This window comes from Silurus meridionalis, chromosome 18 (assembly GCF_014805685.1).
Source record: "Silurus meridionalis isolate SWU-2019-XX chromosome 18, ASM1480568v1, whole genome shotgun sequence".
NCBI lineage: Eukaryota > Metazoa > Chordata > Actinopteri > Siluriformes > Siluridae > Silurus > Silurus meridionalis.
Window position 1 is genome coordinate 6898513 of NC_060901.1, and position 13855 is coordinate 6912367.

The 13855-nt window shown below is 36.7% G+C and overlaps 1 protein-coding gene and 1 long non-coding RNA gene across 3 annotated transcripts in view; both read left to right on the forward strand.

Moving 5' to 3' along the window:
• Positions 1 to 7516, forward strand: part of LOC124401804 — a 39306-nt gene extending 31790 nt beyond the window's left edge. The window contains exons 2-3 of the long non-coding RNA XR_006928613.1: positions 7248 to 7337; positions 7435 to 7516. This is a non-coding gene — a long non-coding RNA (uncharacterized LOC124401804). The remainder of the gene's footprint in view (positions 1 to 7247; positions 7338 to 7434) is intronic.
• The window catches only part of kcnd2 (potassium voltage-gated channel, Shal-related subfamily, member 2), a 152111-nt gene that overhangs the window by 99568 nt on the left and 38688 nt on the right, over positions 1 to 13855 (forward strand). The gene's annotated exons all lie outside the window — the stretch shown is intronic.

Consider the following 13855-nt stretch of genomic DNA (forward strand, 5'->3'; position numbering starts at 1 on the left):
ACAGATATTATAATTAGAGTTGACCGCTTAACAAGTTTCCATCATCATCATCATCATCATCATCTCTCTATCACTCTCTCTCACTCACTCACTCTCTCTCACTCACGCTCTGTCTTTCTTGCTCTCTCTTGATCTTTCAAGCACACATTATGCCTCATAGAAAACACAAACAGAAGTCAAGCACTTTGGCTGAAAGTAGGACAAGAGGGAATAAAAGGCAATAGAGAGAGAGAGTGAAAAAAAGTGTGTGTGTGTGTGTGTGTGTGTGTGTGTGTGTGTGTGTGTGTGTGTGTGTACGAATAAATATCCTACCATTCAAATACTAGTACAATATTAACATATCCGACTGCAAGAAGAAAGATTTCTAGCATTTGTTTCAAATAAGAAGTCTGCATGTGTGTGTGTGTGTGTGTGTGTGTGTGTGTGTGTGTGTGTGTGTGTGTTTGAATGCATACAGGAACAGACTGCTTGACCTAGCTGGTGCTTTTGTCTCATTCTGTTAAAGGTTAAGAGATTCCAGCAGGCGTCCATCTGTATCCCTGATATAGCAATACTCACACACAAACACACACACAACACACACATTAAATCGAATCCATATTCCGCCAAAATCTCCACGAACACAGTCTATCACTCACCACTGTCTGTATTGTAACAGTGAGCAGTAAACGTTCTGAATCATGGCTCCGTCTGCTCAGTGCCAAAGAGCTGCTGATTGAATTTACTCACCGTGAGGTGTTACAGGCTCACACACTTTTACACACATAGACACACAAACACACACTCCTGCATGCAGAGTGCTAGCCGTGTACCAGCGTGTGGTTTTAATCCGACACAGCCAGTGGTTTCTTTTTCAAACATATCAACCAGTCTACACTGAAACTAATTAACTTTACACAGGCTTTAATGACAGTGTCTGTTACACGGGTGAAATATGTTGTGGCTCCTTTAAGAGCAGAGCGGCATTTTTCCGGTATTACTGCATGTGTGCAAGACCGAGGAATATGTCCTTATTATTTTCCGATGCTCATTTCTAAGTTTCTTTGACTAACCCGTAACGCTGTTGCCAATTAAAATAAAAAAGCGCGAGTTTTGGAAACCTGTCTGTGCTTATATGATTTCTGTTGCAACTGGAGTTAGCGAGCTCTCCCTTCACCCAGACTCAACGCGCTTCAACGACTTGTATCTAAACAGTAGCCAACCAAGAAAGTAATTGTTCACTGTCGTCCTCCTTCCTTTCACAACTATTTCTCTCGGGAGTTTATTTTTTGATATCATCATGCGTTAAAAAAAAAAAACTACAACGCCTAACTAGCCTGGCTTGCATAATGCAGATTAAAATGAAATAAAATAGAAATTGGTTGACGAAGAGGTTTTTGCCTAGGCAGTAAATCAGGAGAATTACATCACATTGCATACTGGTAAATGTGTCATAAATAGACAAGTTGCATTTTTTATTTATATATCTATAATATTTTTATAAATATTATTATTTATTTATTATGTCAGACGACATCTTATATTCACCACACTCTCACTAATGTTTTCCAGTTTTTCTCTATGTTTTTTCTGTTTCACTCGCTTGCTCCCAAACTTGTTTATTTGCAAAATTTTGTAATTGGGAAGTAAGTGGAAAGTTAGTCTGTCTGGAATGTAGATGAAAACAGCTTGACTATAAGAGGGAATAAAATTTTACTGAAGTTTCATATATGCTAATTAACATCAAGCTTTAGAATTAAAATGGGCTCTCTCTGCCCATTGCACACACATCTTTATCCCGTACCACTTTGTACACGTAGCTTTCTATTTCATTTTTACTAAATATCATTAAACACACTAATGTTAATCTAAACCAATGGCAATATCAATGATCAATTATTTTATTGATTATCTATTTATGTAATGCTATTAATAAGTGCCATTGCCCAAGAGACAGTGTCAACCTCCCAGCTATACCACACACACACACACACACACACACACACACACACACACACACACACACACACACACACACAGATATACATGTAGCCCACACAGTTTCTCTGTTTAATGATGTGTTTAATATCTTGTTAAACTCTTAATGGTTTGTTGGCTGCAATTAGTTTTTTTATTGTTGTTCAGAATGAATTGCATGTTTTATATAAATATAAAGTAATTTGTTGTTATTATTAGTAGCATGCATAATATTAGAACACAATTATTCCTATAATTATCATCAGTTGTGTTCATGGTCATGCTACCATTTTGTTTTCCAGTAGAGTTTGTGATGTCTAAGACATTTATCAAGGAGAAAATAGAAAAAAGAAAAATGTGTTAAAATTAAAACCGCAATAACAATTATAATCATTATCACCACCAATTGTTATTATTATTATTAGTAGTAGTGGTGGTAGCTATAATATCATGTTATATTATGGATAATAATAAGGAAATAAGAATTGTATTATTATTATTATTATTATTATTATTATTATTATTATTATTCAGAAGACGTTGGATTTCTAATTAATATGTTGTGAGTTTTAATCCTAGCACTACCAAACTACCACCGCTGGGCCCTTTAGCAAGGCCCCTAATGTTTAACTTAATGTTTAACTTCTCACTTATATAAATGGGATACTTGTAAGTTGCCAGATAATGTAAATCACGTTGGATCAAGTTCATTTATTTATTTTCATTATTTATTTTCTCCACTTCATTCATTCATTCTTGTTTTCATTCATGTATTTGTCAGTGTAAATTTAATTCTGCAACACCTGTAGAAAATAACATGCTAAATATAAACTGTGTATAAAATATAAAATATAATCTTTCTGTTAATCATTCTCAGAGTTTTGCTCATTCTACATTTTTGCTTTCAACTTTGCAGTCACAATTTCTGTACATAACAAATGACCAATCTCACTTGTGCCAGTGTGTGTTGTTTCAGGTCTTCTTTTGCCACCTGATAACCCAGTACACACACACACACACACACACACACACACACACACACTGTATAATTAATGCCGAGTCCGAATGCTGATCCAATCGTGCTCCTTCAGCTGACAGCTCTAGAAAAAAGCCCATATAATGTATTCGCGTAACCTCTGACATCCTAGAAGGATTCTTCAGTTTCCTCTACTCTTCTTTATCTCCCTTTCTTACTCTCGTCTTTTGGCATGCGTTGTCCACCTGTATGGGAAAGAGCTTTGTATACTTGTTACACTGTAATTAATCCACCATGTCCCTGCAGGATCGTCTCCTCATGACAGTGCATCAGTTCTTTCTATCTGTCTGTAATATGGCTCATTAATTACTCATTGCTTTGAACTCCAGGTCTGTAAATTGTTTCCTACACACAGGTGATTTTTTGGCTGGGGTACTAGACAGATAAGTAAACTTAAATCAAGCCGGTATTGATTTCCTCTTACTAATGAGATGATTCAAACACTCTTTATAAGTGGATGATTAGTGAGAAGCCAGACATATCTCCCTTTTCTTTTTATCAGGAAATAAAAACATCCGTTGATGTTCCTAGACGAATATGAGCTAGATCTATAAGTGGGTAAAGCAGCCAACATTTTGTTTGGATATTTTTATCCACTTGTAACTGTTTTTCTTCATATCTTCAGTTTATATATTTAGTATAAGTTTCCCTGGTTATTCATATCTCATTCAACTCTAAAATGCTATTTAATCTAGCTTTAATGTTAGCTAACTTGATTGCAGTGCTGCGTGCATTTAGCAGCGTGTCTTTAGATATCCTTTCCTGTAAAAACTCAATTCAGCTAGTTGTACTGAACTAGCTGTCTTGAACTAACTGTACTAAACTAGCTGTCTAGCTGTAGACTAAATGAACTATATGTTATAAACTAGCTATTGTTAGCTGTACTAATCTCAATGTTTTAAACTAGCTGTGCTGTTCTAGCTGACTGGTTGTGAGCTAACTCTACTGAACTGTTTGTCTTGAACTATTTGTTTTAAACTAGGTGTACTGAACTGCCGGTTGTGAGCTAACTGCCCTAAACTAGCTGTCTTGGACTGTCTGTTTTGACATACCTTGAACTAGCTGTACTAAACTAGCTACATTGAACTAGTTGAACTGAATTAGATGGACAGAACTAGCTCTTCTAAAGTTTATGCCTAGATCCAGATGTACTGAATTAGCTTTACTAAATCTGCTGTCTGAAATGATTTGTACTGAACTAGCTGTGCTGAGCTAGCTGTCTTAAACTAGCTGCACTGACTATTTGTCACAAATTAAAATAGGCTACTTTATTAAGATACCTTTATTCATCCCACAGTCACAGAGGGGTAGCTCCAGTCTCCATTTAACATCATTGATGTTTTTTGATAAACAAATCAGTGTTTTTGAACAAATCTTTTTTGTTTGCTTCCATGTACAATATAATATTATTTGTTCTATTAAGTCACACATGTTTAAATTACATAATTGCTTTGGTGGCTGTGAAAGGCATGTAATTGGTTGGTTAGACCTTTTGAAGAACATATCTTTCAGTTGAACTGAACCTCACAGGTGAAATATTAAGAGACAAAAGCGGTCGATAGTAAAGCCTGCCCACAATGAAAACTGATTGTTTTAGTTAGCAGAAAGACTAATCAGGACACAATCTGTGTAACTCTCATATGCCTTAGCATTTGTTCCCTCTCACTAGAAATTCTTTGGAGTCTCTTGTTTAAAAGATTTATTCCTGAGAAATTGCATATAATTGCATTGAATATGCCAGGAAGCCACTGGGAGAAGGAGAGGTCTGGGTTATATCAAAGCATTCTAATTTTACAATTTAATATGAAGTGTAAGAAAACACATGACGTAGGCCTACGGTGTGAAGACACATTTGATTTAGGTAGTAAGCAGTTCCGATTAGCTATGCAGAATACGCTAACTAGCCGCTAATGATACTTATGCTAGCTATGCCACAAGTCGATTTGATCTAAAATAAATGTTTTGGGGTTTTTAAGTAGAAATTGTGGCTAGTCATTTGAAATGTTGGAAGTCATGACTTTTTTGCTGGACAGTTTGACAATATCCAAGAACATCCAGCTGAATAAAAAAATATTTTAAAAAACGTTCTTTCGGCTTCTCCCGTTAGGGGGCGCCACAGCAGATCATTCACATGTTTGATTTGGCACATGTTTTTACACTGGATGCCCTTCCTAACACAACCCTTCCCATTTATCCGGGCTTGGGACCGGCACTAAGAGTGGCTGGGGTTGGTTCCCTGACCGGGAATTGAACCCGGGCCGCAGCAGTGAGAGCGCCGCATCCTAACCACTAGACCACCAGGGAACCGAGCTGAATAAAAAAAAATTATAATAATAACAATAAATATATATAGATGCTATAGACTTTTTGAAGTTCTCTTAATAGTGCACGTTGGCATGTTTACCTAAAAAGACAAATCAATTTGGGATTATTCATTCTTTAGGCATTTTAATCCAATATATATATATATATATATATATATATATATATATATATATATATATATATATATATATATATATATATATGATTCTTTTTTTATATCAAATTATACACAAATGATATGATCAAACTAGTCGAAAAGCACAAACTTGCGATACAGACGTGAAGAGAGGCCTCACAATGCTGTGAGTCAGTTGCTACTTGAAATCGAATCGACTTCCGCAGTACTTTGATGTTCGAGGCCATGCATTTATGCCCGTAGCGTCTTCTACGCAGCATGTAATCTCGACTCGACACTTGCGAGCATCGCACCAGCCGGCGCCGGATATTAGGAAGGGGTTGCCATGGCAACACTACCACTGGCGGCAAACACGAGAGTGTGTCTGAGCCCTGTGAAGTGTGTGCACGTGTTTTTTTTTTTTGAATCAAGATTAAAGAGTTGAAGGGAAAAGGGATAAAGGATGTCGCTCACATCACAGCAGCGTTGTTGGTTTATTTTATTAGCCTGAGTGGTGTTTGTTTAGTTCTTGGGGGTAAGCGGGGAAAGAAATTGGGCGGCAAATGATACGAGTAAATGTCAGGTGTAAAAAAAAGAAAAGTGGCTCTTTGTGTTTGGTAATAAATAAAATATGTTGCAGCTAGCTGTTGCTTTACACTGCAAGTTTCACCTCCAACTTATTGACAAGTAGAAAAAGGCCATGGGGATCTCTCTCTCTCTCTCTCTCTCTCTCTCTCTCTCTCTCTCTCTCTCTCTCTTCCTCTTTCTCTCACACACACGTTCTGTTTTTTTTATATCTGTCTGAATACATCTTTATAATTCTCTTTCTTACTAGCTATCTATTTTTGTGTTTATCTATCTATCTATCTATCTATCTATCTATCTATCTATCTATCTATCTATCTATCTATCTATCTATCTATCTATCTATCTATCTATCTATCTATCTATCTATCTGTAGTTCTTTTCTGTCAGTCTGTCCATGTTCCTTCTTTCTTCTGTTATCCTTTCTTTGCCTCACTAATGTCTTTCATTCAGATTTTTTTTATATGTCTGTCTGCCTCCTTCTACCTGTGTGTTTTTTCTCTCTCTCTCTCTCTCTCTCTCTCTCTCTCCCTCTCATGGTCCTAACTGGCAGCGCTGCGTTTCAGTTGTATAATTCTATAACAGCGAAGGTTGTTTTGGTTGTTTGTGAGTGTGATTATTTCCGGCTGTATTGTTATACTTCATGCTAATGATTTGAGGTGTGTGTGTGTGTGTGTGTGTGTGTGTGTGTGTGTGTGTGTGTGTGTGTGGTAAGTCTGTGTGGATGTGGGGGTAGTTTGGGCCAGTGTGGGGGTAGGTTGGGGCAACCTAGGGATTTAAGGAAACATTTCCAATTTATATGAGTTATATTAATATTGTTTCTGTTCTAAATGTCATGCCTGGGGTGCAGGTTGGATTTGTAACATGAACGTTAAAGCTTTTGTAATGAGCAGCATGAACTGCAGCAGGGTGGAAGTGAAGCAGACAGCATGCAGTGTGTAAATCAGTTGTGTGTAAACAAGTGGAAAATAAATTGATGGAATTCGTGGTAGTTGCAAGAAGTCTAAGGATTTATGGGTCTTTGCTCATGCATAGCATCTTCACCTGATGATGAAATAGCAGATGTGGTAATGCACTTGGTCAAATCGGTGCTCCCTGTGACTGTGCATGCAGTCTTGTGCTGCCATTGAAACTTCATGTATGTACTTGGCGAGCAACTCACAGACTCCATTTGCACTACCATGTTGGAGACCTTAAGAAAGTATTGTTTGTTTGCTTTTTTGCTTCTAGATTTGTTCTTCTTTGCCAATTTGCTTATCAAAACAACCAATCAGTGATCTTGAGGAGTTGGTGCTCAGCAGTTATGGCTTCGGATTACTGGTCAGGAGGACAAGTTTAAATCTTGGAATCGCCATGATGTCAATGTCACGTTGTTAGGCAGGACTCTATTGACTTATTCATTTTATTTTTTTTACAGCTTTTAACACCACAAGAACTATGGGTAGTTCCTCGCCTTACCAATTTATTATTGCCAACCCACAACTAATAGCAGTCACTAAACCTCTGGGAAATGTTTCTTTAAAATAAATGATGTACGTTGGTTCCCAATCAAAGCATAAACACGAGCACTTCCTGGGTCCAAATGAGTCTCTCTCTCCCTCAGACTGCATGAGTTTCTCCGAATGAGGCTGTCAGTCAAAGTGAATGATCACGCACAACGACACCCATCACATCATGCGATCGTCTCAATTTAGCACCCTTTCCATCTCGTCCGTCATCTTTCCATCCTTCCATCATGCAGCCCCGAAGCTTTCCTCGCAGTGATGGATGAATGAAACCAAATGAGTGGGGACATCTCCCGTGTCTCGCATCATCTCTCTTAGACACGAGTCGGATTTAACCGCGTCACCTAGTACTAATATAAATGCTACTCCACAGCAGTATTGAATTCTCAAATCTGGTCAAAAAGGTTAGTTCATTTTCCTTTAAGGGAGCTGCAAGGCAAGTCATACTATAGATTTATGTTAATATGCCTATTCTAATATGTTTGTGTTTCTATGGTAATGATTCATATCATTGACACTTCACATAAATGGATTAAAAACCATGTGTAGTCATTAAAATTTCTAAAAGTATTGTTCTCAGTTTCATCAAGGTAGAGGGTGCGGACTAGTGGAACTAGAATGCTTTGTGGATTTTCCACATCAATGAATGGATCAGATGTATGGAATGAATGGAAAATTGAAACTTTAGGTTTGTTAAACAGTAAATTTGCTTCATGTCACCACCCTATTGATTATTTACCTTTAACTGCACAGATTTTATCCACTCACACACTGACACACTTGCTCGCAGACCACTGATGTGGAGATGTTGAGGAAGGTTGGTGTATCTAACAGCTGCTGAACTGTGAGAGAAACATAATTAGCTTGGAAGGTTCCGGCAGCGGCGGTGCGTTTCACTCGGATGCTTGCTCCGGGGTTACCCGTGATTAACCCTGGAATGGATCACTCTAGCTCCACTGAGCAAGGGGATGGGTGATCTATAAGACAGACATGCCATGTGTCTTAAGGTCAATGATCTGAGAAAAAGTTTAATGGTATTTTAGGGGGTTGTGAGGATCCTACTGGGAATGAATAGGCTGGGTGTAAGAGATAGACAGGAGCATAGCTATGGTTATCATGTGACTATTTATCCTCGTATTTTGCTCTCTTATTTCACTCTTTTTTTTATTGTTCTTCCTGACAGTTATGAGTGACAAGTACAGGGTAAATACTTGTGTTTCAACTCGAGAAACCAATACGTACATGCTCAGGTCCTCATCCAGGGACATTTTCCACCAGCAGAGTGCTGGGAAATGATTTGAGGAAGTGAAGTATGAGTATTTGAAAAACTTTGTGCAGAATATTCTTGAAAATAAAATATTAATGGCTGTACCGGTAAGTTTAAGACAACAATCGATAGTTTGTCATAATATTCATATATCCATTTGAAACATACCATATCCCCATTTGCTGTTCTAATAACCCCCACTCCTCTGGGAAGATGTTACACTAGATTTTGGAGTTGTGAAGAATGTGTGCTCGTTCAGACACTAGAGTGGTAGTTAAGTAAAGGCGATCAGCTTTCCATCTCATCCTAAAGGTGTCCAGTAGGATTGAGGTCAGAGCTTTATTGCAGGCCACTCAAGATCTTTTACTCCAAACCATGTAAACCACATCTTCTTGGAGCTCATTTTGTGTACAAGAGCATTGTGATACTGGAACAGGGAAACTTTTATGCTTTCACATCCAAATAATGTTGTACATTCTATATTCCTCCATGTTTGTCTTAACAGATTGATAAAGAACACATATTTTCCAAAATGTGTTTAGTCGCAATGCATAACCTTCTTCAGAATACAAGTGACCTTCATTTTTTTGCAAGGACAAAACGGAGCCATTGTGATTTTGATTCATTTCACCATGTCATTTGGCCTTTATTTTTATATTAGGAATATAAAAATAGAAGAAATATAAAAAATATGTATTTTTATCATTTATTACTTTTGCTATTATTTGTTTGTTTATTTTGTTACAACATTTACGTGTAAGTAGGATTTCACACATTAAGACTTATGAATGCCTGAGTAGACGACTATTTGAAAAGAGCTTGAAAGCCAAGTCAAATAGTAGAACCAGAGGGAAAAAGAAAAGAAAAGTAAAATCAATTAAATTGTGTGTCAAACTGTGATATTAGGTATAAAGTGTAACTGCAGCAGCTTAAGTCATTTTTGTCTTCAAATAAAAATTTTGACATTAAAACATTTAAAAGGTAGCTTCCGTGTGACTGAATAATTTTAAAATCGGCTTAAATAAACAAAAAAAAATAACAATGCGTCGTGACACCAAAATGTCATTCATCATCATTTAATCACTTCTCAAAATGAAATAGTAGAAATATTCCATGCAGGAAGCAATATGCCCTCAATAACCTCCCAACCCGAGTATACACGTTTTTAGCATTCAGTCAGAGAAGTGTGAAATCTATTGTACCGCGCAATTATTGAACACTGACGGCAGTCATGTAAAATTGAACGTCTCCAAAACCAATGGAGCACAAAGAGACATTAGAACAAAATTATAGTGTTAATAGTTTAAAAACTGTTGGCATGACCACCTTCAAAAACACCTGCATTCTGAGAAAGAACAGAATTTCTACAAGTAAAAGACTAAGAATTGGTTGTGTGTTTAACATCTTACTACTGAACACTGATTATTCAAATGAACGGATGGATGGATGGATGGATGGATGGATGGATGGATGGATGGATGGATGGATAGATAGATAGATAGATAGATAGATAGATAGATAGATAGATAGATAGATAGATAGATAGATAGATAGATAGATAGATAGATAGATGTTTTTGCACAAATGTATACTGAAGCGTAAGATATGTATTCCGTCACTTCAGCACTTGGTTCGGTCACAATATGGCCGCCGTTGACTTCACGTCTCATCATCTGCATCTGCCAACAACAGATTACATGACATCATATGACCTCTTAATCACTTTCACCTGTTTTGTGTTTCACTCTTGACTTGTACCTGTTTAACTCTGAGTTTTTTCTGTGTTTAGCTGCTAAGCTGTTAATGCTATTTGCCGCTAAGTGTGGACATTTTGCCGCCTGGTGTGTGTTTGTCTTGTGCCATGGCTCCTTATTAATACTTAGGTTTTGTGTTTGTCTTGTGGTTCTGAAAAATTACATTTATTTGCACCTCTAACGTGAGAATTAGGGTTCTTAAAACTCATTTGTGCCTTACTAACATTTTACAACTTTTCTTATTCCTAGCTTTTTCTTCTATCTTTTTTTTTCCCTCCTGTGTTTGTGTCTCCCTTCTGTACTCCTGCTGCTTCCCTTCTGACCCACCGCACACGACATGGCACAACACGACACAACTCTCTCTTCCTTTCGTTTTGTGTTTTGTGCCCGTTTAGACCCATTACTTCCAACCGTTTTGCCATCTGTCGTGCCACTCATATCTGGGTACCGTGCCCATTGTTTCCCCATATGGCCAAATGCAGCATCTAAATGGGTTATTCAGTTCAGTGCAAAAGTTTGCACCCTTCATTATATTAAAAAAGTAGGCAAAATGTGAAACTTTTTTTTTTTACACTAATTTGAAAAAAAAAATGCAAATTTAAAATCCAAAAATATACAAGAAAGCACATACTTAGCGTGGGTTATGACCGAGCTGAAAATTACAACAGGGAGGAAACAGAAGCTATTTTGGTTTGAGTGTGTTATAAAGGCAAGGAAGGGGGCAAACAAGTTCCAGGAATATGAATATCATGTTCAGAAAGAGCAAAAAAAGTTTCTGTGAAAAGCTGCATATAAGTGTGTATGTGTGGTCTCAAAATGAACCAAATTTTGCATAAACCTGGTACTTTGCTATATTCCAGATATATTTAATATAATATCCTATACCAATTTATTGATTTAGTTATTGATTATATTTTGTTTTTAAAGAAAGATTGTTTTTAAATGATAGATATTCTGGGATAATAATAAATATTTCATTTTCAAAGATAGATATTCTTGGATAATAAGTACCTACTGCATGAAATCAATTGTGGTTTAAATATGAAAACGTTCTCCACTTGGTAGAGTGATCTTTGCACCCTGCTATATACTCTCCCAGATTTCTTTCCCTTTATATTAATATTGTAGTATCTATCAGATTCCAGCTCTGTTCAGATACTGTGTTAGTGAGAGGTCTCCCCCCCTCCCTCATTAAACAGTGGAGCACTCAATCATAGGCACTCATCCATTATTCATCCTGTAGACTTAGACTATCGAGAACGCCCTCTCTGTCAAACCGTTCCTTTTCTTCTACGCTCAATGTTTACAAATGTTAAAGTTTGTAGAAAAAAAAAATGAATACAATTTTTTGGGGGGATTTTGAAGTAGGATTTGGCAACTGGAGTAGCAAGTGTAAGCCAAATGTATTTTTTGTTCATAGAGCTGGTTGTTGAGATGATGGATTTGGAAGCAGTGTTGGGGATTGAGTGAATTAGTTTGAAGCAGGGAGGAGCCCATGGATCAAGGCATCGGAGCATTGTTAAGCTTTGCTGGGTTCTCATGCAGGTTCTCTGATGTTGCTGAATAAATTGGGTTTGAACGATAACTGAAGTGAGAACCTTGTGAAATCATTACCACTTCTATTTCTGAAGTGTGTTCACACAGTCACATGATCATCATCTCAATCCAAACAGTACACACTTAAAAAATAAAAAAAAAGCACTTGCTGATGAGCCAGTTTTACAAAATGAAGAGAGGACTAGCTATTTTTCTTAGATGACCCTCAACCCTAACTCAAATGGTAATTTCAAGAGATCCTTAGAAGAACATGAGTTTTAATCCTGGCAATGGTCACATCCACCTGCATCCACAGTCCTGGAAAGCTATATTAATGGCACTTGTTTGGTTTGGGGTTTGGGCTACAGGTTGCTTGAACAATTTTAATCTTAATTACGATTTTATCTTTGACTATAAGAAGACTAAATATGTGAATTTTCATGTTTCAAAATGGTGATACAGGAGTAGGTGTTTTCATTCTTGCTCATTTTCTGATTGATGATTTGTTATTAAGGTTGATATCCGTTTCTTAGGAACTGTTACCATTTTAATTTACCATAAGTCATTTTCAGTCCTAAAAAATGGGGGATCCTGCTAATGGATTAAACATGACAAGATAGTTTGGGCTTGGCCCTTTTTGCCCAGGATCATATGTAGCACTAGTGCTTTACTCCAATTGTTTTACTACACATGTTAAATACAGACATAGTTGTATTATATATGAATGAAGTTTTATTGCATATCTTTTTTTTTTTTCTAACCAAAAATAAATTAATCTAATGTCTCATCTCAAATGTTTAACTAGGCATCAGGGTTGGACAAGTATCACATGAAATATCAAAATGCATTTTTTTTTTGTGTTTATTTGGAAATCTGTCCAAATATGAACCAGTATGGGTTTAATTTGTTTAGATTTTCTATGAATGAAGTCATAAGAAAATCCTGTCCCCAGTCCAAATCCTAACAATTGCAACTTTTCAAAGTCTTAAATATTTGCAGGTTTTCACTCAGACATATCCCAGTACACCCAGAGCCTTATTATGTCTTTATTTGTTTCTCTCTCCACTTTTTTTGAAAGCCTGGGATGAGAAATAATTCAGAGTGAACCTGGAGGGAAACAGAAGATTTTTGTATTTTTTTCTTTCTACAGAAGCCTTTTCATGTGTTTTGTCTTTGATTCCTTCAACTTCCTCTGTGTCTTTGGCATTTAAAGTAGACTCTTGCTGTGTGTGCATGTGTTCGCGTGAGTGTGTGTGAGTGATTGTCCGTATTATAAGCTTGCAAGAAAGAGTAGGCATATAGTGGTGCAAAAGAATCTGCCTTTATACTTCCCTTTATACTATACTTCTCTCGACTGTCAGTTTAATGGTGAAAATCATGTTGAAATCTGTTCTGATGTCTAAATCAAGCAGTCATTGTTTTTTTTTTTATCTAAATTGGTCCTTTTTTTGTTTTCCTTCAATGTAAGATAAAACTGTAATTCTCTGAGTAACTGGGAATTAAGCGTATTCACTAATTGTGGCATCATTACCTGTTTCCGACCATCACATATAAATGATTATCAAAATGTACAAAAACAACAATTGCCAATTAGCCTTTAGGAGTCGCTCATGTAATTGTGTTTGTGTGAGTCAGTGAGAGAAACATGGTCCAAATAGATTCAAAATCCTCATTAGCTGCACAAAATGTGATTTAACCAGATGAGCATTAGCAAGATTGGATGGAAAAAATAAGGGGAGAAGACTTCCTTTCCTCAGCATTTAAGCTGTTTAAAGG